This window comes from Phocoena sinus, chromosome 2 (assembly GCF_008692025.1).
Source record: "Phocoena sinus isolate mPhoSin1 chromosome 2, mPhoSin1.pri, whole genome shotgun sequence".
In the NCBI taxonomy this organism is placed as follows: Eukaryota; Metazoa; Chordata; class Mammalia; order Artiodactyla; family Phocoenidae; genus Phocoena; species Phocoena sinus.
In genome coordinates, this window is record NC_045764.1 from 120002754 (window position 1) to 120029116 (window position 26363).

Genomic DNA, 26363 nt, shown 5'->3' on the forward strand with positions numbered 1-26363 from the left:
ACACTCAATTGGGTGTTCTTGAATACAAGAATTTTTTCACTGAGATTTGTGGATGGGCTTCAGTAGGGCCACAAAGCCTCTGAAATTATAGAATTTGCAGTGTATGAATATGTTTATTTTCTCCAGGAGAAGTGGTAGGCCCACAAAATATTAGGAACCATTTTTAATAATTTGTTGTTTTTACCCATATGTGTTTAATATGTAGGGATGAAACTAATAATATTCTATTCTATCAATAATGGATATTCCATCATGTTATGGGCATATATCTTGTCTTTTTCTTCTATTCCATGCTTTCAATGCAATATATGCTAACTTTTGATGAGTTAAGTATATAAGATTATTACGAATCTGTTATTCATTGTAACTCACAATTTTAAGGCCTAAAGGAATAGTCCTGTTTGATTTTTCACATTTGACCAAATGGAATTAGTGCTTTAAAAAATAAACGGTGGTTTATTGACTTCCAGGATGATGAAGTAAGGAGCAAAACTCCCCAGCAAAACAAGTTAAGTAAAATTACAAAATGTTATCAATTTAATGTCTGTGGAAACTACCCTGAGGGCATAGAGCAAATGAGAAACATCCATTCAATAATATCTACTGTATCTCTGTAAGAACAGTGAGAGACTGTGGCGTTTGAGCCACGACTAGCTCCATTACCCCCATTACCACTCAGCTCCATGTTATGGAAGCCCTACTATGAGCCTAAGCAGCCAAGAAGCTAAAGGCTCCCTTTCCCCTATATCTCAGTCTGAAATTACGGTTTCACCCTGAGAGGCCTTTTATGATTAGTAGTTGCAAGGTATTCTCTTTTCAATCCTTTTATTTTTAACCTGTCTATGTTTTTAGCTTGTTATTGTCTAACAAGATCTCCTTTAATTAGAGTGTTCTTTGTTTTCTATGTGTCTCTGTTCCTCCTTGTTTGTCTTCTGTATTAACTGGATGTTTTTAAATATTCCATTTTATCTTCTCTATTGACTTTTTATCTGCAAGTACACATCTGTTATATTTTCGTGATTGCCTTAGAGTTTGTGATTCATCTTTAATGCCAATCTTTAACATTCATCATACTATCTATCCAATATAATTTTCTATGCTTTGTACAATTATTATTATGTATTTTACATCAACATGTTCTATAAACTCCAAAATACATTGTTATTATACTTTGGTTTAAGAAGTCAATAAACTTTTAAAGAACTTTCTTCTTGCAATCAGAAGTAGAAGTTTCTTGTTAATTTTGTTTGATTATCTTATAATTACCATGAGACGTGATATGCCACTGTGATTATGGATTTGTCTGTTTCTCCTTTGAGTTCTATAAATTTTTGCTTAAATATTTTAAGGCTATATCATTAAAAGCTGAGATTTTGGTATTTTTTAATATTTCCCTTGTGTATTGATTCATTGTTGCTAAATTTTACTCTATCTGCATTAAAGGCTTTTGCTTGAAAATATACTTTCTCTGATATGGCTTCACCAGCTTTTTTTGGTGGGGGAGTTTTCTTTTTCCATCCTTTTATTTTCAACTTTTCTGTGTCCTCCAACTTAAGGAATAACTGTTATATACAGAATAAGATATTTTAAAGAGTGTCTCAATCTTTGTCTATGTTATAGACAAGGTGAGTTATTAAAATATTTCTGAAGTTAAAAAAAGTGGTAGGAGATTTATCATAGTAGAATTAGGCTATGTCATTTCTTAAGGCAGGGAATGAGTCCAGAGAAATCATAAAATTATCAAAATTTAACACATATTTTGAGATACTGGTTCCCTGGAAAATTGTAGAGGTTAGGGAAAAAAATTAAACAGAATTTTGTGTATGAAGGGAATAGTTGTAAATGTTTTTTGCTTTTTTCCTTTTGTCCAGTTTTATTGACATTAACGTGACATATAGCACTGTATAAGTTTATGGTGTGTAGCATAATGACTTGGCTTACATATACTGTGAAATGATCACCACAATAAATTTAGTGAACATCTCTCATCTCATATAAATTTAAAAAAAAGAAATGTTTTTTTCCTGTGTGATGAGAACTCATAGGATCTACTCTCTCAACAACTTTCCTGTGTCATACAGCAGTATTAACTATAGTTATCATGTTGTACATTACAACCTCAGTATTTATATATCTTATAACTGAAAGTATATAACGTTTGACCACCTTCATCTAATTCTCCAGTTTTCCACCCCCTGCCTCTGGTAACAATAAATCTGATCTCTTTTTCTAGGAGGGTTTTTTAAAAAGTTTTTATTTTTTGATTCCACATATCAGTGAGACGATACAGTATTTTTTTCTTTGTTTGACTTATTTCACTTTAGCATAATGCTCTCAAGGTCCATCCGTGTTGTCACAAATGTCAGCATTTCCTTTTGTGTAGCTGAGTAACATTCCATAGTATACTTAATGTTTTATTTGAAAACAGAGGAGGGTATAGATTTACACTAAGGTAATGGGCAAATTTGAGAACTGTGTAAAACACATTTCTTAAGACAAAGATATCACAAAAAAAGAAAATTACAGGCCAATATCGCTGATGAAAACAGATGCAAAAATCCTTAACAGAATACTAGCAAACTGACTCCAACAATACATTACAAGGATCACACAATGATCAAGTGGAATTTATCCAGGGGATGCAAGAATTTTTCAATATCCACAAATCAAACAGTGTGATACACCACATTAACAAATTGAAGATTAAAAACCATATGATCATCTCAATAGATGCAGAAAAAGCTTCTGACAAATTCAACACCCATTTATGATAAAAACTTCAGAAAGTGGGCATAGAGGAACACACCTCAACATAATAAAGGCCATGTGTGGCAAACCCACAGCTAATATCATACACACAAACAGATCGAAAGATATACTGTGTTCTTGGATTGGAAGAATCAATAATGTTGATTCTACCAAAGGCAAACTATAGGTTCAATGCAATCCCTATCAAATTACCTATGGCTTTTTTCATAGAACTAGAACAAAAATTTTTAAGATTTGTATGAAAACACAAAAGACCTTGAATAGCCAAAACAATCTTGAGAAAGAAGAATGGAGCTGAGGAATCACACTCCCTGACTTCAGACTATACTACAAAGCTACAGTAATCAAAATAGTATAGTACTGGCATGAAACTAGACATATAGATCAATGGAGCAGGATAGGAAGCCCAGAAATAAGCCCATTCACTTATGGTCAACAACTTATGGTCTACAACTAAGGAAGCAAGAATATACAGTGGAGAAAAGGCAGTCTCTTCAATAAGTGGTCCTGGAAAAACTGGACAGCTACATGTAAAAGAATGAAATTAGAACATTCTCTACCACTGTATACAAAAAAACACCTCCAAATGGATTAAAGACCTAAATAGAAGACTGGATACTATAAACTCCTAAAGGAAACATGGGAAGAACACTCTGACATAAGTCGCAGCAATATCTTTTTGGGTCCATCTCCTAAAGTAATGGAAATAAAAGCAAAAATAAACAAATGGGGCCTAATTAAATTTAAAAGCTTTTTCACAGCAAAGGAAACCATAAACAAAATGAAAAGACAACCTATGGACTGGGAGAAAATATTTGCAAATGATGTTACTGACAAGAGATTAATTTTCAAAATATAGTAAGTCCCCTCTATATGAATGAGTTCTGTTCTGAGAGCACATTCGTAAGTCCAATTTTTTTGTAAGTCCAACAAAGTTAGCTTAGGTTCCCAACTAACACAATTGGCTATGTAGTACTGTACTGTAATAAGTTTATAATACTTTTCACACAAATAATACATAAAAAACAAACACAAAAAAATAAAGAAAACATTTTTAATCTTACAGTACAGTACCTAGAAAGATATAGTAGTATAGTACAAGAGCTGGCATATGGGAGCTGGCATTGAGTGAACAAGCAAGAAGAGTTACTGACTGGAGGAGGAAGAGGCTGCAATTTCACTCACGCTTTACGTGATTGGATGTGCGAACGCATGTGCACATCTTTGAAAGTTCACAACTTGAAGTTTCATATGTAGGGGACTTACGGTATACAAACAGCTCATACAGCTTAATTAAACAAACAAACAAAAATCAACAACCCAATCAAAAAATGGGAAGAAGACCTAAATAGACATATCTCCAAAGAAGACATATAGGTGGTCAATAAGTACATGAAAAAATGTTCAGTATGACTAATTATTATCATTATTTTTTTGCAGCACGCTGGCCTCTCACTGCTGTGGCCTCTCCTGTTGCGGAGCACAGGCTCCGGATGCGCAGGCTCAGTGGCCATGGCTCACGGGCCCAGCCGCTCCGCGGCATGTGGGATCCTCCCGGACCGGGACACAAACCCGTGTCCCCTGCATCAGCAGGCGGACTCCCAACCACTGCGCCAGCAGGGAAGCCCCAGTATGACTGATTATTAGAGAAGCAAATCAAAAGTACAATGAGGTATCGCTTCACACCAGTCAGGATGGCCATCATTTAAAAGTCTACAATAATAAATGCTGGAGAGGGTGTGGAAGAAAAGGAACCCGCCTACACTGTTGGTGGGAATGTAAATTGCCACTATGGAGAACACTATGGAGGTTCCTTAAAAAATAAAAATAGAGTTACCATGTGATCTTGCAATCCCACCCCTGGGTATATATCCAGAGAAAACTCTAATTCGAAAAGATACATGCACCCCAGTGTTCACAGCAGCACTATTTACAATAGCCAAGTTGTGGAAGCAACCTAAATGTCCATTGACAGATGAGTGGATAAAGAAGATATGGTGTGTGTGTGTGTGTGTGTGTGTGTGTGTGTGTGTGTGTATAATTGAATATTACTCATCTATAAAAAGTGAAATAATGCCTTTTGCAGCAACATGGGTGGACCTAGAGATTATCATATTAAGTGAAATAAGTCAGACAGAGAAAGATAAATATCATATGATATCATTTATCTGTGGAATCTAAAAAAAATGATATAAATGAAGTTATTTACAAAACAGAAATAGACTCACAGACATAGAAACAAACTTATGGTTACCAAAGGGGAAAGCTGGGGGCGGGGGGCGGAGATTAATGAGGAGTTTGGGATTCACATATACAAGCTACTATATATAAAATAGATAAACAGTAAGCACCTACTGTGTAGCACAGGGAACTATACTCAATATCTCGTAATAACCTATAATGGAAAATAATCTGAAAAACTATATATATATATACATATATATAACTGAATCAATTTGCTGTATACTTGAGAATAACACAACATTGTAAATTAACTATACTTCAGAAAAAAATTGTGTAACGCAAGAGTAACCTATGAAAAATTAAGGGAAGGAAGGGTGTAGGAGAACCTGGATAGTTTACATTCTGAAACACTTTCTTTGAACTAGGTAGTTAACATTGTCAAATGCTATAGAATCTTCTTATTGAAGTGTGTTGCTAGAACAAGCAGCTTTCGGTTCACCTAGGAACTTTATCAGATTTATCATTTTTAAAAATTTGCAGAGTGATATTTCTGTACCTTGCTTGCCTATTAGTATTACCTGGGGAATCTTAGAAACCCCACTCTGAAGGCTGTATACCTCAGACCAAATCAGAGTCTGTAGGTTTGAGATTCAAGAATCAATATGTTTGAAGCTCCCCAGGTGGTTCTCTTTTGCAGCCAACGTTGGGATCTAATGCTATAGGGACATGGAAGAGAATGAAGCCTGAACTAGAAAATTAAAGGCAAAAAGACCTGGGGAGGATTTCAGAGGCTGGATTCTAGTTTTTGTTCTGTTATTGAGAGATAATCATTTATTCTTTGTGAAATCAGTTTTCTCTTTATATCTTTTTGTTTGTTTGTTTGTTTTTTGTTTTTGTGGTACGCGGGCCTCTCACTACTGTGGCCTCTCCTGTTGCAGAGCACAGGCTCCGGACGCGCAGGCTCAGTGGCCATGGATCACGGGCCCAGCCGCTCCGTGGCATGTGGGATCTTCCTGGACTGGGGCATGAACCCGTGTCCCCTGCATCGGCAGGCGGACTCTCAACCACTGCGCCACCAGGGAAACCCCTCTTTATATCTTTTTAAAATTTTGTTCAGCAAATATTTATTAAGGGCATACTTTGTACCAGACATCATAAGGGGAGTTAGACTTATGATCTCCACGTCCCTTCCAATTCCTAAATTATATGATTTCACTGTCTACAGTTTATAAATTAGGAGATAATTGGCAATACAATATATTGGCGGCAATCATCTATATAGGATCAGTGTGTGAATGCGTGGTATAATGTTTGCTGGTTAGAACTGTTCAAGGAATTGAGTATGCAGTACTGGTCAGAAGCATCTATTGTATCGAAAATGGAGAAGCAATCAAAGTTAGTTTGTAGAAATAACACTGGATAAAACTGATAAAGTTATTAGAGTATAAGTTGAGAGTTTGAGAAAAGACAAAACAGAAAAAAGTAGATGACAGACTTGCAAATTTTTCTTTTTTCATTTTTACCACCAGAGAGCTAAGGAGAAATGAATCATCTCAAACATTAATGTACACAGCAATCACTTGAGATATTTTGATAAAATGAAGATTCTGGGGTGGTAAGGCTACCCTAGTAAGTCTCTGGGGTTGGACCTAAAATTCTGCTTTTCAAACAAACTTCCAGGTGATGAAATGCTGCTGGTATGAAGACCACACTTAGAGCAGTGAGGAGCTGGAACTCAGTTGTTTGATACACGTAGAGCAAGAGTCTTGCTAAAGGTAACCTGCTCATGCTTCTTTTTGACTTGCCTTGGTAACTGCCCCTCATCAAGATAAGGACACCACTTTAAAAAATCCACATGAAAATGAGACAAACTCTAGCTACAGAGCAGCAACATGTCAAAATAATATGAGGGGGGAGTTTGGGGGAAGAGAATCTGTAGTTCATGAAGGTACTGTTATTTCAGGAAAAAGTTGGTGCGTCTTTAAAAGAGTTAATAGGACATATGAGATTAGGGAACTTCTAGGGTACCGGAGCGCTGTTTTATTTCCAACTGCCTTTGGTCATAGTCGGTGTAAAACTCCACATACTTCATGAATGCATTTCCTCACCTATCTTTTGTGACATTAATATTGCATGGAAGGGAGGGAGACGCAAGAGGGAAGACATATGGGAACATATGTATATGTATAGCTGATTCACTTTGTTATAAAGCAGAAACTAACACACCATTGTAAAGCAATTATACCCCAATAAAGATGTTTAAAAAAAAAAAATATTGCATGGAAGAGAGCCTTACAGAGAACAGGGTTATTGAGTCAATACCAGATACTAATCAGGAAATGACTTGCACTTCATATGCAGATATAGTCAACAGTGCAATGGCAAGAAGGAATATTACAGAGAGCACTGAAAGAAATAAAATAAGAACATTAAAGTTGGGAGTAAACCATGTAAAGAGAAAAAGAACCATTTTTGTCTGTTTTAAGGATGAAAAAACAAACTGAAGGGGGAAAGTGTATCAGTGGCCTCTTCACATTAGGAAAATAGGAAGAATATCTGTCAAGATACAGAAAAAGAAGGAGAGTATTAACAGATCAGGAAAAAAGTAATCAGTAAGGCATTACTAAAGAACTTTTAAAGCAACATTAAGATTCTGTTTGCTAGTAGACACATAAATTTCTGGTGGAATAGATGCATGGTGTTGATGCTTCCTCCATCTATGCTTTGCAGCCCAGGGAATGGAGAAGTAGATGAATGTGTGTAGAAAGGGAATGGTGACTATTGTTGATAGTATCACAGAACCTAATTGTGGACAGGAGTAAGAATTGCATGGCTGACCATCCATTTTAGGGGAAACACAGGTAGCTAGAAAAGAGCCGGTGAGTTGAGTGAATTAGAAGGAACTTTAGTTTGAAGTTTCTGATGAATGGGGGGAAATGTGTAACTTTGTGAGGTATGGGAGTGAAAATATGTGTGAAACCTTGGGATAAGAATACAGTATGAGATGTCAAGTTACCATGGTTGTGCAAGGTGTAGATGACTGATGTGGAGTGAATATTGTCATAAATGGCCTGAAGGAGAGAAGTGTTTTCAAACCACGATGCTGTGAAGCTCCACAATGTGATTATTAAAGTTAGTATAGATATTTGCAAATGTGGGATGGAAGAGAAGCACATTAGCTGGCTCTTGAATTTGTCAAGGAGGGAGAAAAAAATGGATCCAAGAGCTGAGGGTCTGAAGAGTAGTATAATAATAATATCATCGATTAATAGGGTTGGTAAGGAATTTAGAGCTAATACAGTCCAATGCTCATAATTTTTAAATGAGGAGGCTCATAATCAAGAAGGTAAATTACTTATCTGGGAAAACAAATCTCTTAGACGGTTGGGATTAGAATATAAGATGATCGACCTCTCTTGTTCTTTGTAGTGGTGAAATGATGGCAGTGATTTTGCTGATAAGGCCTTAGGTGTACACCCCAAGGGCTTACTATAGACAGGAACTTTGCTCGTAGGTAATGCAAAGCAAAAAGGTAAAATGAATGTTTGATTGTAATCCCCCCTCCAGAATGTTAACTCCACAAGGGCAGCAGTTTTTATCTCATTTTCCCCCTGGTATATCCCTGATACATATTTGGTACTCAACATCTATCTGCTGGATACATGAATAAACACATTTTTAAATTTAGGATTTGCTAATCAGCTAGCTACTACTGTAGAACTATGACTCTGCTAAGGGAAGTGTTTTTTGGATACTTATCACTTCAAGTGCTAGACATTGATGGACAATAGGAATAGGTAACACTAACTGAACATACACTGTGAACTACATGGTGTACATATGTTTTCATCCACTTAACAACTCTTGGAAGTAATTATTATAACACAGGGCCTCTAATCTTCTATTTAAACTATTTCCTACTACTAAAGCCCAGTCCACAAAGATATGGTGACCTTATTGGGCAGAACTTACGGAAGATAATTTATAAGGAGGATTAAGGATTCTCTTGGGCGAGAATGTGTCCTGAAACAAAGAAGATTCCAGGTCAACATAGGTTCATCAAAAGCCATTATTTATCAAATGGGAGGTTCTGATTTGATAGGTAAAACCTTGACCTGTCCCCAGATCAGCTGCATAGATCCATGTGTTTCCTTTTGGTCGAGAGAAAGCCTGTTGCAGTAAACAGTGTAATACTCAGAAAAATGAGCAATATGATGAGATTAAAGTCCCTCAACTCTTTGGACACAGACCACCAAAACGATCCATTATTGAGAAGGCTCAGGTGATAGCATCGTAGACATAGGAGGGAAAAGTTGAGCTTAGCACACTAATCTGAAAGTCTGACCTCTCAGCTTGGCCCATGGATCAGCAGCTTCAGCATCATCTGGGAACATTCAGAAAAGCAGAACCTCAAGCCCCACCCCAGGTCTACTGATTCAGAAACTGAATTTTAACAAGCACTCCACCTTAAAGTTAGGGATACCTGGCCAAGCAGTTAATTGAAGTGGAACCTAGTAGAACAGTGGCAGTGTCAAGGAGAACAGACTTGTGCATGAGTAGATGTAAGACTTATTCTTAAGATTCTGTGCTGATCTGGTAGATGGATAAAGATGCTACATGTGCAGATGAGGGAGAATCTAGATAAAATCTTGGTAATTATTATTAACATGACTCCATCTTTGTAAACATAAGTCAGTGAAGCCTAGGAAAAAACTGAGGTTTTGTCTCTTTTACAGATGAAGACACCACAGCTCAAAGAAGTTAAGTAACTTGCTCAAGGTGACACAGGGAGTCTATGTCATTTCCATTCTATTGCCAATATTTTAAATGAGAAGTGACCTGGCTATCAGGAAGCACACCCTTACCATCTTCTTTCCCATAAGGAGCCAGGAGAGACAATATGGCCTTTTCATAATGAGCATTTGGGCAAGATGGCTGTTCAGGTTTAGGAAATGCCAAGTTTCTACTAAAGCAAAAAAAGGTGGAGACGGAAAATGGTAAAAGTTTGGTGGTAAAAAGGACTCAGTTGATTTGAAAGGTCACAAAAGAGACTGAGTTGACTGAAATGGTAGTTACATAGTAGGAGTTCCGAGCATACATAGCTCACTCTGATAGCATACCTGAGAATGATAGCAGAAAATCAGAGATTAGAGGCATCCAGTAGTAGTGAAGGTGGCAAAGTGGTAAAGTGACTGACAAGGATGAAGATAGAGGGGAGGGAGGAGTGTTGGCAAGAGAATGATTAAACAGTAAATCAGGCATCTCTTATACAGTCCACACTTAAATTAAATCGCATAAAAAATTGGCACAACACATATATACTGACTAGAATTCTGATTATAAATAGGCCAGCTTCTATTCATGGCTCAGTGTGTTTTATAAGCATAATCACATTAATTTGCACAGTGCTCCCTGGAGGCAAGTGAATAGACAATGGTACTTAAATATATATATTTCCTATCTCTCAACTGAGAGGAAGAAAGAACTTGATGAAACAGCCCACTTCTCCCAAGCTGAAATAGTTCAAAGTATATTTTTATAGACTCTAAGTAAGCCAGCTACCTTTTCAAACCATGATAGTCTTGTACTTTTGTCAAATTCCAATGTCTGATTTAATTATTGGCAGTTCCTTTTAGATCTCCTGGTAAGACTTAAAGAAGAAAGAAATGAAAATTCAGGTTTAAAAATCAGGAATATTTTAAGACTGTAGTGTAGCCACCAAAGGCTGATGATGATGTCAGCATTTATCTACAAATGAAATATAGATGTATAATTAGTTAGCAATTAAACAATTTAATTATTTTAATGACTTGAATTATTTCTTCCAATCTATTTAATATGGATGATAGGTAGTGATATTTGATGATGAGTTCTGATTTATACACCATCTGATTTTATTGTGATGAGAAATTTAATATAATTAATAGTTGCCTCAAAATGGCTCCTTCTTCGAAGAAAACTTTTCTACAAGCTAGCAATGGATTTTTTTGCTTTTACTCCTGAACAATCAAATAATTCTCCAGGCCCATGAAAGAAAAACTTGTTGTCTGCTTGTAAAAATTGCATTAATTATTACAATCTATTGGACCAGTTTTCCTTTTCAGTACATTTCTTCCATTAAACTGAGTGGGCTTCAGAGCAGTGACAGTAAGACAGTGCTCTTTTCCAGCTAAAGTGTTTTCTTTTTTAAAAGGGCAGCAACACACAGCAGTTTTTGTTCCTTGTCATCTTTCCTTTGGGAGAATGACTATTTATAAATACTTGTCTAGAATACTGTGCATGTTTCCCAGAGTAAATGCCCCAGATTTGGTGATCATTTCATGGTAAAAGTCTTTGGAAATCAGCACACTTCCTTCTCCAAAGATGGTGCTGCCATGTGGTATAGTAGATGTCAGCATTTTAACAGCACTATTATGACTATTTAAAGTTTTTTTTCACATTCTGATAGTGTAGAGTTTTTCTTTGGAGAACTTTGACCTTCATGTATTTTGGTTTCTTAATTAAAATTGGTGGTGCATATCCTATACCTTACAACAGACACTGCAAACAATATCTAAGCCCCTCTTTGACTTTTCAGAATACTTAATTCTTACCTGATTTAAAACTCAGTGTATCAATGTGGAGTGTCTTTCATACTGAAGTGCTTTCTCCTCTGCTCAATTCCAAGTCTTCTCTCTGAAGTAGGAGAAAAGGAGGACACCTGAATGGAGATTGTATCTCCCTTTTGCCTACTTAAATGTAGATGATTGATACTTTTCCATTCTCTGGGGTCAGAGGAGAATGTACATCTTTTTAATAATCTAATATAGGAGAACTACTGCATTTTCAGATTTGACTCTCCTGGGGACAAACCTGTACTTTTCTTCCTCTTTCTGTGTTTTTTCCTATGCTTATTGCTAGCCTAAGTGTTTATGATGGCATTACTCCATCTTCAGGGTCATAAGGGATTGGATATCTTTTTGTCTTTCAGTATATGTGGAAAGTGAAATATTTCCAAATTTGACTCTCCTAGGGACCAGCCTTAATATTTAATTCCTTTTTTCTTAGAACTAGATGGAGCCCCTACTTATGCTTAGAATTAAGAACAATTTACATCATTTTAAAGATCTTTACTGTCTCCACGGAAAATGAGGTGACTTCTTCCGATCAGTCTGACATGCGTTCTATTAACGAAACTTACTTAACAGCCATTTACATAGTGGTTGTTAAAGTCTGGTAATAGATGATTCACATGGATGTGGGAAAATGGGACATCAGACATGGTTAGCCGCAAGGCTGCATGATACATACATGGTCCCTAGGGCACAGGGTTCTGAGGTACATTCACATTGAGAAGCGATATTTTAGAAGGCATTTTGGCATCAAGTTAGGTCCCAAAGTAATGTGTTTCTGGTTGAAATTTTAATCAGTATATCTGATCTAAAGAGCTAGATTAGTGTCACTTGACCTGGAAGAGGCTCTCTTTTACCTTAGTGCTATGGTTGAAAAGCTTAAAGTAGTTTCTTTTCCACTTTTCTGATCCAATCACATGTAAGGTTTATCACCCCTTTTCATATTAGGAGATTTTTCCTGGAAGCCAGCCTCCAAATGTTTTAGATAGTCATGTTGAGATTCTGTTTAAGTAAATCTGAGGTGATTTTGTGCTCTTAAACTAGTCTTCAAAAGTACTTACTTGTTCATGGTTGGAAACAATTTCCAATCTGCTGGATGTCATGGTAAATTAAACCATGGAAACTATGATTTTTAATCTGTCATTAGGCCAGTCTTATTTTAAAGACCAATTGTGTATTAGTCGGAATAAGTAGGAAGTATACAGATATGTATAAAAGGAGATTATTAGAGGAATTGGCTTACATGGTTTGGAAGCCAGGAAGTCCCACCATCTGTCGACTGCAAGGTGGCAAAACAGGAAAGCTGCTGGTGTAATTCAGTCTGAGTCCAAAGGTCTGAGAATCAGGGGGCTGATGGTGTAAATTCTGATCTGAGTCTGAATGGCCAAGAACTGGGAGTACCAGTGTCTGAGGGCAGTAGAAGATGGGTGCCTCAGTTCAAGCAAAGAGATGGAATTTGTCCTCCTTCTATTTGGGTTTGAAATGGACTGGATGATGTCTCCTCACACTGGGGAGGACCATCTACTTTACGCAGTTCACCAATTCAAATGCTCATTTCTTCTGGAAGCAACCTTACAGATATACACGGAAATAATGTTTTACCAGCTATCTGGTATCCCTTAGCCCAGTCAAGTTGACAGATGAAATTAACCATCACAAGTGACAACCACTGCTTGTCAACTTGGCACCTATATGCGTCACCTTAAACCATACTTAATCTCCAAACAGGAACAATAACAAGGTTATAATTTCACCTAACATGATATAACTATCCTACATACAACTGAAAACACTAATCCCTCCCCCCAGATGAGGATGTAAAGTCCTTGAATGATGTTTACTCTTCTCTGGACATCCTGTGACCTGAATACTATAATGTAAAATTAACGATACTTAAATACTGATATAAAGTCAGTACAGCTTATGTTACATGATAAGGGGATAATAGAAGAAAGAAAAAAAAGTTGTTTGCTTAGTTATGTATATATACACACACAAACATTCATAACAAAATAAAGAGGAAAGACTCATGATAATTAGTCCTCCTCCTTAACTAGTCACATGGTCATAAGCAGGTTTTTATAACTACTTCCTTCTATTATCCATTCTATATTCCTTTTGCCTTCAGCAAGCACCTGAGATGGTCATGGTTAATTGCCGAGTAAGGTGATTCATTCTTGAAGGGTCTGGGCCATTAGTAGTCATCCTTGCATGGGTTGTTGTACTTCTCAATAACTTTAATCACAGGTCATGGTAATACTAAGAAACATGCTAAGGGATTTTCTGTATTCCAGAAACACTCTCTCTTACCTCCATTGTGGAGTACTAGCCCAATTTCACCTTGGGGTTCATGATCATTTACCCCAGCCAACACTGTAACTCCTTTCCTTGCTTGATTCAGAGGTGTGAGGAGCCAAAAATAGCCAGGTAGCAGTCTTAACTTCCAGTTCAATGGAACCATTGTTGTATCTCCTGGTGGAAGCATTGCTCTCTCTGGAACTAAGATCTCCAGGCCAGTAGAGCATTAAGTCTTGGGAACAGGAATCAAAAAGTTTTCTAGTGGGTCCCTAGAGGTAATAGTAAATGGTGCCACTTCCATTTCTGCCCCGTGATTCCTGGACCTGTGGATCCTGGTTATGGGAGAAACAATGCCATATGTTGGACACTTGACTTAAAACATATGCAGCCTCCTGGAGAACCTTGCCCCAGCCCTGAAAAGTATTGTCACCTAGCTGGTGCTTATCTGTCATGGGGCCAGTCTATGTTTAAGTTAAACTGTTTGTTTGTTTTTTTAATTAATTAATTTATTTTTGGCTGCGTTGGGTCTTAGTTGCTGCGCATAGGCTTTCTCTAGTTACGGCGAGCGGGGGCTACTCTTCGTTGTGGGTGCGCAGGCTCCTCATTGCGGTGGCTTCTCTTGTTGTGGAGCACGGGCTCTAGAGCGCAGGCTCAGTAGTTGTGGCTCGTGGGCTCAGTAATTGTGGCTTGTGGGCTCTAGAGTACAGGCTCAGTAGTTGTGGTGCACAGGCTTAGTTGCTCCGCGGCATGTGGGATCTTCCCAGACCAGGGCTTGCACCCGTTGTCCCCTGCTTTGGCAGGCAGATTCTTAACCTCTGCACCACCAGGGAAGCCCTGAATTGTTTTCTAAAATCCCTGTTGTATAAGTATTATTGGGGGATATCACTTAACTTTTAATATTTCAGTTGGACTTTTGGGGGGGGAATTTTTCTTTTAATAGGACTTAATGCTCATGGTAACAACGTGAAGCAAAGCATGAGGATGGGGAGGTTCTCAAAAATCTGTATCTGGTTTGCTCGTAATTCCAGTCTAGTTAGTGCCATTATTTACCCCAGAAATTTCTACCCTGAAAATATGACTGTCTATATTCTATATTCAAGGAGGTCATATCTCCATAAGAAGTGCATGAAGGACAGTATATTTAAAAAAGAAGTCTGTTGGCCAACCATGGCCAAAATAGACCTTCCCAAATGACTATGGGATTGCATTTCTTTGGATTTAAGTGAAGAGTATTCTTTTATTCTATGTATGGAGGCCGTTTTTAGATGTCAGCCTCCGTAAGTGTAGTTTGGGGGATTATTTACAACTTCCATTGTAGCCATGTAATTCCCCCTCCCCCATTGTCTCATCTCAGTACTTTACATCTGGTACCATATCCACTGAGAATTTCACCTCCATTTTCTAGACTTATTGTTATACTTGATATTATTCTCTTTATCCTTGTGTCCAAAATATATTGTCATACATTTTACCAGTTGCTAGAGATATATCTTATTCTCTGTACTTTTTAAAAAAGGAACTTATTATTAATTTGTAAGCTTGTTTCCTAGGTTTGCAAATAGTCCTATCCATTGTCCATATTTAAGACAAGTTCCTTTTAACAAACTCACTTCCTTGGCTGATTTTAAAATCTAGTAGCCACCATGAAGTATGAAGTATGAAGGATCATGCCACTTTCCTATTAGTTCCTTCGTTATGTACACATCAGGGAATAAATGTTCTTCTAAAAATATTTTAAGAGAGAAAATAAAGAAGATACCTATTATGTTAGCTGGAATATATGATATACCTCTGGAGAAATAAGCTTATTGCAAGTAATTAGGTTTCTGGCTTCTGTTTGCTCATGATTCAAATGCTCTTAAAGAGTGAAGGCTAAATATGAGATGTACATTGTTGAAGTGATGTATGCAGGGCAGTCAACTGTATGTATCATCCATTACTTATAAGGATAAGTTATTATGGGGCTTGACTAGTTCAATTGTTTGTTTCTAGAAGCATTTTAAAGTACTAAGCTGTATCATTTTTCAAAAAGAGAAAGTAACAATTTTTCTTATAAATTAACTAATATAATTGCAAATGAGCCTCAAAATTTATTCGGTTAAAATTTCAAAATAAATAAATAAAAACCCCAAACCATAAAAGCATAACACACTACTCAAAGCAGCATCTGTGGCCTCAGTTGCTTTCTTGGAGACGGCAAAGATACTAATGTTACATGAATATTAATGTCATCATAGCTGCCAGTTCTCAAGTATCTTGTTCTAGATTGTGAAAATTCTTGAGATAACTAAGGTAATTTTTTGATTGTTTAGGAATAAAACCAATGCATTTTGAGGTTAATGACCTTAAATAAAAATAATACGTATTTTGCATCATAAAATACTTTTGGTAGTCATTCTGCAATAGCCATTAGTATTTTGGCAATTATTCCTACATCATTTTCACACACACACACACACACACACACACACGCACAGAGACACAACAGTGATAGTATTATATAAGCCATTGTACTGACCCTTTTTCAAATGGGATAATACCTTTTTTTCCCTGTTTTCCTCTTTGCTGAGCTCTACTTATCTTTATCTACATCAGACTCTATCCCTGCCCCAGATGTGACAATATGTTTATAATTTCATATGTCTCACTGTGCTCATATATCATATATATGATATACATATGTGGATTTACATATTTATAATTAAATGATCTTTGTGTAGTCTATACATGTATTTTTTTCTGTATTCTACAGTACAAACATTTTTCATATCTATCAACATACCCAAACACCACACTTATATGTTATCACTGTTAGCTTTTATAACCCTGGGTTCATAGTATACACATTCATTATTTAAGCATACCTTGTAGAAACCATCCATGTCAACTAGTATACCTCCAATTTATTTCTTTTAATGCCTCACATAATAAATTTGGTATTATTTATTCATCCATATACTTATTGATATCACTTACTGATAATACTTTTTTTCTGTTGATTTTTTTTCCACCACAGAATACTATAACAAAGATCATGTACTTTATCCTTAAATTGTTTGTTTTTTTTTTTGAATCGGCATAGATTTCCAGGAGAGGGCTTTTTGGGTCAAAGAGTCTGCTAATATTATCCATTTGGTTTCTAAAAAGGCTATCAAAATTCACAGTCCTCTGACAGTATGCAAGTGTGCCCTCATATCCAGGCCATCTGCTGTTGTTATCAATTGTTTAAATTTCTGTCTGATGGATGTTATCTAATACTTTATTGTTAATTTGAGTTTGAGCGTCTTTTCATGTGCTTATTGGCTCTTCATTTTATTTTTATATGAATTGTTATTGTTGATTAGAGCTAGATTCAGATGCATTAAATGAAACACTCAAAATAATAGTGCAATGAACCATACAGACAGGTGATTTTCTTTGTTATAAAAGAAATCTAGGGTAGAAAATGCAAGTATTGGTGATTTCTGCTGTGATCTGGGTTCCGGGTCTACTGAGTGCTCTGCCATGCCATTCTACTTGGTTCACTATCATACGCTGGAACTTTAGCTATTAAATTCCAGACACTCGGAAGCAGGAAGAAGAGGAATAAGTGCTTGCTGCTTAACTTTAAAGTAAATCTTTCTTAAATGCACATATTCATTTTTCTTGCGTATATTACACTGGCTCAAAGGTAGGTATTGCTACACATATTTAGAGAAGCAGTTTGCAAAATGTAGTTCTTTCTGCTTTTGACTGGGTGCCCAGTTTAAAAGCAGGTTTCTGTTACTAAGGAAGAAGGCAAGAATATACATTAGGAAGCCACAGGTATTCTCTGCCACCCATATCCTCTCCTACATTGCTACTGGATTGTCTTTTCTCTTAATTTTTAAAAATTTATTTTATTGAAGTGTAGTTGATTTACAATGTTATGTTAATTTCTGCTATATAACAAAGTGATTCAGTTATAAATATGTATACACATTCTTTTTCATATTCTTTTCCATTATGATTTATCACAGGAAATTGAATATAGTTCCCTGTGCTATACAGTAGGACCTTGTTGTTTATACAGTCTATATATAGGTTTGCCTCTGCTAATCCCAAACTCCCAGTTCATCCTTCCTCCCCCACCCGCTTCTTCTTGGCAACCACAAGTCTGTTCTCTATGTCTTTGCGTCTGTTTCTGTTTCACAGATAAGTTCATTTGTGTCATATTTTAGATTCCACATGTAAGTGATATCATATGTTATTTGTCTTTCTCTTTCTGATTTACTTCACTTAGTAAGATAATCTGTAGGTCCATGCATATTGCTGAAAATGGCATTACTTCATTCTTTTTTATGGCTGAGTAGTATTCCATTGTACATATGTCCCACATTTTCTTTATCCATTCTTCTGTTGATAGACATTTAAATTGTTTCCATGTCTTGGCTATTGTGAATAGTGCTGCTATGAACATAGGGATGCATGTATTTCAACGAACTATTAGCAAACCAAATCCAACAATGCATAAAAAAGATCTTTTCTATTAATTTTAAGGTACTTCCCTGCGACCTACATTTGCAAATATTGGTCTAAGTATAGAATTTGTTTATGTAATATTTTACTGCATAATACCGTTAATTTTCATATGGTCAAATAGCTCCATTTCTTCTAAGTTTTTTGTATTGGTTAGGAGCTTTTTCCGAATCATTGGATGTACATGATTATATAAAGTTTTCTAAGAATATTATTGCTTTATTCTGTGTATTTAAATATGTAACCAATATGTACATACATTTGTAAATGTTTTTCATATCTATCAGACATATCCAAGGGTGGCTAAAGTTCTAAATTATCTTTTTTTTTTTTTTTTTTTAGATTCCATATATATGTGTTAGCATACAGTATTTTTTTTTTTTCTGTTTCTGACTTACTTCACTCTGTATTATCTTTTTTCTTAATGGATATTAGGTATGTTACCATTATGGATTATAATGATAAAATTCATCATCTTTTTTCTCACTGAATTAAAGTACCACACTTGCCATTTATTTTCTTTTCGTGTATACTGGAATCTACTTCTGGACTTTCTCTTCTTATATATTTCCTATTCTTTTGTCAACATTCGTAGTGGTCTGAGGTCATAGTTTTTAGGAGTTGGCAAATTACAGTGCATGGGTGAAATCCAGCCCACTGACTGTTTTTGTAAATCAAGTTTTATTGGAACATGATTGGGCCTATTCATTTTGTATCATATATGGTTCTCTTGTGCTACATTAGGAGAGTTGAGTAGTTGTGACAAATTGCATTGCCACAAAACCTAAAATAATAACTATCTGTCCCTCTACAGAAAAGTTTGCTGGTTCCTAAATAACTAACTGGGTAGCACTTCGCCAAATTTATAGATTTTCAAAAACTAAATATCTGCACATGTTTAAATATTACATGTGTTAACTGTTTTGAGTAATAAATAAGATGACATATATAAATACCATTACAAATTATATAGTTAAATTATCAAAACTATTTTTTGGTATCAAAAAGACTGTCAATTAAGTAGAGGATTAGATAGTAAAACATTTCATATTAGAATTTATTTTTCACTATTAAGTTGTCATTTTAGGGGTAAACATTCCTAATGGGGATCATATTACTTTATATTTAAATAATTTTGTTATTTTTATTACAGGAAACTTCAAGCATACATTTAAAAAATTAAAGAACTGTATAATGAACCTCTAAGTACATATTACCCACTTTTAATAATTATCACCAAATGGCTAATCTTATTTCATTTATCCACCTAATCTCTTTTACAACCTTAATATTTTTAAAACAAACCCCAACATCATGTTATTCGATCTGCAAATATTTGAGCATGCATTGTTAAAGGTTAAGGACTTTTTTTTTTTTTTTGCGGTACGTGGGCCTCTCACTGTTGTGGCCTCTCCCGTTGCGGAGCACAGGCTCCGGATGCACAGGCTCAGCGGCCATGGCTCACGGGCGCAGCTGCTCCGCGGAATGTGGGATCTTCCCGGACCGGGGCACGAACCCGTGTCCCCTGCATCGGCAGGCGGACTCTCAACCACTGCGCCACCAGGGAAGCCCAAGGACGTTTTGTTTTAACAAATCCACATTACTATTATAACACCTAAAAAAATACTGTTACTATCTTTATATAATCAAGTATCCAATCAGTGTTTAAATTTTTATATTTCCTTCGTAAGTTTTTTTTTCATGACTGGTTTCTTCTAATCAAAATGCAAAGGTGTTCCACAAATTGCAATTAGTTGTTATTTCTTAGGTATCTTCTAATCTGTGAATTCTTGTTCCCTCTTTTCCTCCTTGCAATGAATTAATTGAAGACACTAGGCTGGTTTGTTCTTTATAGATCCCCACATTATGGATTTTGCTGGTTGCCATCTTTTTCACATATTTTTCTGTTATCTGTATTTTCTGTAAACAGGTAGTTAGATATAGATCTGGATAAGATTCAAGTTCACATTTTTTTGACCAGTATTAGTCATCGACTGTCGTGTGTATTCCACTTGTTTTTTTCAGGAAGTACATGATGTCTGGGTTTCTCTCAAGTATTGTGAAATTGGCACATCTGTTATACAGTTATCTATCAGCTACTCACTAAATTTTGTTGGTTGTTATGGAGATTCATTATTTTATTATTTCATTAGATTCATTATCTCATTACAAAGTGGTGATATTTTAGGTTTATCATTATTTCTTCATCTGTTAGCTGAAAATCACTTACAAAGTAAAACAACTCTCATCAAATATCTGTTACACTTAGGTACAGTTCTTGTAGAGGAAAAGCAAAATAAATACTTGATTCTTTCCCTTAGTTTACAAGTCATCCAAATATTTTGGTTTCCTAGCATCCTCTAAACATAATGTGTGGGGTTTTTTTTTTTTTTTTTGGTTTTATTAATTACTTCTTAAGTACCACCATGCTTAAATTGCCCCAAATTTGGCTAGTAAAAGTTCCTTTTGTTACTTCTTAAGTCCTTTTGATTAGACTTCAGTGATCTTCCTTGCTTATCTGTTAAGTGAGATTATCCAGACATTTCTTGTATATTTTTGGACCCAGTGTGACAATCCCTTGGGTTTCTGAGGATTAGAATTTGAAATCACTTTTCATTTTTCACATTGTTTCATAAATGTATCAATGGGAAAATACTTCATATATTGTCTCATTTATGAACTCCATTTCTCATATTTTTCTTTAAATAGTTCCCAAATGTGTGAAAGAAATGTTTTATACTTATTAAAAATCTCAGCTATCGTTTCTTTCTATAGCACTGACTATGGTGTTGAATCCCTTTTTGTACATGAAAAATGTCACTCTATGCCATCCATTTTTATTTACTTTGTATTTCTTGGAAAGTAATCATAATTTTAGGAATATGTATATGTATCTACATATACATATGTATATGTATCCAAATAATATAATGAGAAAATTAAAGGAGAATATAAGCTTATTTTAGCTTTATTTTATGAATACTAAGTAGATATATCTCAATTTTACCTAAATATGAAAATGTAAGATTTACCCCAATATAAAGCTATAAAGGAAAATATGGTTTATTCTGGCCTAAGTGACTTTATCATTGAATGTAAACATACCTAGAGAAATAAACACAACAACCAGAAAGCAAGGCAAAACAAGCCATACGGTTGAAAGCCAGATTCTGAGTTCACATTTCTCTCTTTGGGGATAGATTAACTGGTATTACATATAAATTATTACCTATTGTAAACCCCAATATCATGAGAGAATGCATAGTTGTTTTTGCATAATTTACAACTGTTAAAAACTATAAATAAGTTTTGTTTTTAGGCAAAACATTTTTAAAGCAGTGATACACACACACACACACACACACACACACACACACATACACATTAGATAAGTAATTTCTCCAGTTTGAAACTACATGGAAGCATCAATACATTAATGTTGACATTAGTATGTAATAATTCTAGATCCTGATCAAGAACCTTAGTTCACAAACATTTTGAAAGGACCTCAGATTAATGAAGTTTCATTAATGACATATTCCTGTATCACGGGTTATGAAAGTACCTCAGGATCGAGTCTTAGAAAGCATTTATGTAAATTTTCTGAATCTTTTTTTGAAATAGCTAATGTGGTTATATTCTGCCAAATGTGTGCTTAGTAGAGGGTTTCCTATTAATGCAAATGTGTTTAGAATAATAACATAAGACCCTGTTTTAAGAAGGTAATGTAGTTTGCCAGAAACGAGTATAGCATAAGATGCATTTTTATTTGACTCATATTTATTTAATGATCTATAATTTAATGATTATTAATTCTGAAAATTACTCAAAAATAACAATGGGAAATATATATTTAAATTTTGTTTATGAGTTTCCCTCTGTCAAAAGGGAAGACCAGATAGCCTGAAAAAATATCTTACTGTAAACAAAAAGAATGCTGATTAAATATGACACACATGCACATACATACACACATACACGTACATAAAAGTTTCAGGAAACTAATGGATATTGACTAAAAGATAAAAATAAAGTGAAAACAAGAACCTATAGAGATAAGCAATTTATAAACTTGCTGGTTGTTCTTGGGAAAATTTTGAGCTTCCATTTTTTAGATGGGTACATACAGTGCTGGGGAAAGGAGACAAAGCCAGGACACATATAGATGGGATGACTCATAGGAAATGCCAATCTAAAACCAGAGTCCTGGAGAGTAACATGCTTAGTGAGTAAGAGAAGTAAGAAAAGATGCTTTACAGAGAGAAAAATAAAAACAAGCACTTTTCTGCCTTGAATTTAGCCCTGGGGCTACGAGAGATATGTCAATAAATACAGTCTCCTGAGAATTCAAAACCTCAAAATGAATACCATATATAAAATAGATTTGTGACCTGAATTTATCATACTTCTGGTTCAAAGCAATCTTAAACTATAAATTATTTTCAAATTAGTCCCTCATTGGTAGTGCTTATAGACAACTGGCAGAAGCGATCATAATTGCTCTCTAAAGAAACCCTCCTTAACTAGAGGACTAAAATAATTTCACAGATAAGGTTTCACTAAATAACTCATAATAAAACATCAGAAAATATATGAGAGGAAAAGCACTATGAATGAATGAGACAGTAGAACTAAGCAGAAGTAATAGAAACAAATAGAAAACAAAATCAGATTCTCACTGTTTTCATATTTAGATGCCAGAATGTATATATAAAACCAGTATGTGTGTGTGTGTGTATATACACACACACACATAATGGAGATATTTATCTATCATCTACCTATCTGAATCAAGAGAATGTTTAGGAATAGGAGACTATGAAAGGTGTCCAGACAGCCAGACAGGTTAGAAAAAGAACCTGTGAAACTTCAGAAAATGAGAAAGATGTTGAAAGTAATAATTCAATCAACAGCAAATCAGACACAATAAAAGAAAGAATTGGTGAAGTTGAAGGGAGAACTGAAGAAATTACACAATGGACAGTAGAAATAGAATATACATGAGATATTGAGAGACATGAAGGATGGCTTGAGATAATCTAATATGTGTTAAAACAGTCTTAACACCGTTTTATAAACCAAGTATCTCTCTCTTTTTCCATATCATCTAATGTCTTTCAAGAAAGTTTTCTCAAAGGATTATTAATTTTCTCCAAGAAAAATAGTTTGAATTTTGTACTAGTATTGTTCCTATGTACCTTCTTCTAAAATTGATCTGTAGATTGTATCATTCCAAACAAAAATTATAATAGGTTTTGTTATCAAACTTGACAGTTATAAAATTAATGTAGAACAAAACAGATCAAGAAGAACCAAGACATAGTTAAAAAATGAACATGTTTAGGTCTTGGCCAAACCCAATAGCAACAATTGTTATATAACTTTAGCAATTAATGTGACATTAGCACTGAGATATTCAAGAAAGAGTCCAATGAAGAAGAATAGAGATTTACAGACAAATCCACACAAATATGAAAAGTATTTGATAGAAGTATTTTTGCAGATCGGTGGGGAAAGAGTGGATTATTAATAATGCTTTAAGAACAGTTGATTGCGCATGTGAAAATATTTAAAATTTGTGACTACATTATTCATGAATCACTGTTCACAAATTCCAGTTGGAGTAGAGACATAAGTGTGCAAAAACAAATCTTTTAAAACTTTTGAAGTAAATAATGGAGAATCTTTATGATATAAAGGAAAATATTTAAGTATTCATTAACAATAAACAATAAAGAAAAATGTACAAACCATAAGAACAATATTGAGAAATTTGACTCCTGTAAAATTAAGATTTTAAAAATCTAAACATTTTATAAAGTACAAAGATAAGCCATAAACTTGTCTTCATTAAAAATATACTTGAAGGGCTTCCCTGGTGGCGCAGCAGTTGGGAGTCTGCCTGCTGATGCGGGGGACGCGGGTTTGTGCCCCGGTCCGGGAGGATCCCACATGCTGCGGAGTGGCTGGGCCCATGAGCCATGGCCGCTGAGCCTGCATGTCTAGAGCCTGTGCTCCGCAACGGGAGAGGCCACAACAGTGAGAGGCCCGTGTACCGCAAAAAAGAAAAAGTATATATTTATATACTTGAAGGTATATGTAACTAACAAAGGATTAGTATCAGTGATATGTGAAAAATACCCCATACACAGAATAGAATCTTTAGAATTACCCTGTAAAATGGCCAAAGGCATAAATATATATTTTCCAGAAGAGGAAATAAGAATGGTTAATAAATCTATAAAAATACATGCAATATTACTGGTAATCAGGGAAATATAAATTAAAAACAAAATGAGATACCGTTTCAAATCTACCACCAAAGGTGGCAGACCCTAAAACATCCAGAATCAAGTTGTTAGAGTATATAGAACAATGCTTATAATTTTGCCTGCTGGTGAGAGGTAAATTGGCACAATCTCTTTGTGAAACAACTTGTTATTACCTTGTAAATTTGAGTATGTGCATACCTTATAATATGATAATTTCAACTATAGGGATATAATCCAGAGAAGCTCTTCTGAATGTGGATGAGGAGTTAAGAGCATTCTTGGCTACATTTCTTATAATAGAAAAAAGTCAGAATAATCCAAATGTCCAGCGACAGAACAATGAATATATAAATTGCAGTGTATTTATACAGGGGAATACAATGCAGCAGTGAAAATGAACTATAACTAAATGCATAAATGTGCAAAATTAATACTATAATAGAAATGGAAAACATAAGATTCTAGAACATGGTTACTTTATGTGGGTGAAATATGGAATGGGGAGGAACAGGGGCTTGAGAGTCATATTATTATTTTTTCTTTAGATAGTATGTAAATGGGTGCTTGTTTCTCTGTCTTTTCAGTGGCCCACATATATTTGGTCATGCCCCTTCTTGAGGATTTGCATTAAATCAAGAGTTTTACCAGTACAGCATTAATATATTATTAATTTGTTTACCCTCAAAACCTACAACATAATACTTGAGACATAATTATCATACAAGAATAGTTGCTTGTCTTTACTATTTATAACCATGTCTTTATTATATCTAAAGTATTCCTGGGTAGCAGTTTCAGATTAAATTTCTCCCTTTGCCGTAATGAACTAATGTTTTACTCTAATAGAAATTTAATTTTGATTAGATAGACTTTTGTTATTTTCCAAGATGCAGGGGCAGTGGTATTTTAGATAGTTTAGTCAAATATGCTAAACATCATCATGTGTTTTCAGAACTTTTCAAAGTACTATCCTGGTACATTCCTCAAACCCCCAGAACATAGACATAGAATAATGGGGTTGTATGAAATATTGGTGGGGAAAGATATATAGAGGCAGACAGATTTCCAGAATTCTCAAACTCATGAGTTCCATACCTAAAAGTTGAAGGAAATTATACATTAAATAATATAATGAAATAAAGAGAATGAAAAATAAATGAGAGAAAACATCCCCCAAATCTAGTGCTTCCGCATATAAATGGCTCCTCATTACCATTCTGAAATGGTTTGCTTAAAAAGCAAAGAGGATTTCTTCTAAAACCAGAGCCTTGATATTTAAAAATTTTTCCTCTTTTGTCCTTCCTCTGTATTGAGTCATCAGAACATTCTATCCTCCAATCCATTCCTATAGAATGTTTAATTGACTTTATCTTGGGTCTTACATTAGGTTTGTAACTTAGGAATCAGAATGGCTTTTTATGGCTCCATACCAAAGGTCAGAATTCCAGCTCTGTCTCTCTGGTCTTTATTCATCTCCTCCTTTAACAAAAGCACCTCACATCGTGTCTCACACTTGATCTTAATTTGCAGGTGGAGACTATTCTTTCAGAAGCATATGAGTTTATAATTCTTCTTGGTTCCTGGTCAGTTTTCTCCCTGACTTCTCTCCTTCAAGCCATAGCCCTCAATGAAGTCTTTGTTCTGATGAAATTACTTTTTCGAGTTCTATTTTCTCCCTCCTTCTTTTGACCTTTATTTTTTTGCCAAACCAATTTATTTCTTAAATCCTATT

General features: G+C 35.1%; 1 protein-coding gene across 5 annotated transcripts in view; it reads left to right on the plus strand.

Moving 5' to 3' along the window:
• LRFN5 (leucine rich repeat and fibronectin type III domain containing 5) overlaps positions 1–26363 on the plus strand; it is a 265485-nt gene that overhangs the window by 69655 nt on the left and 169467 nt on the right. The gene's annotated exons all lie outside the window — the stretch shown is intronic.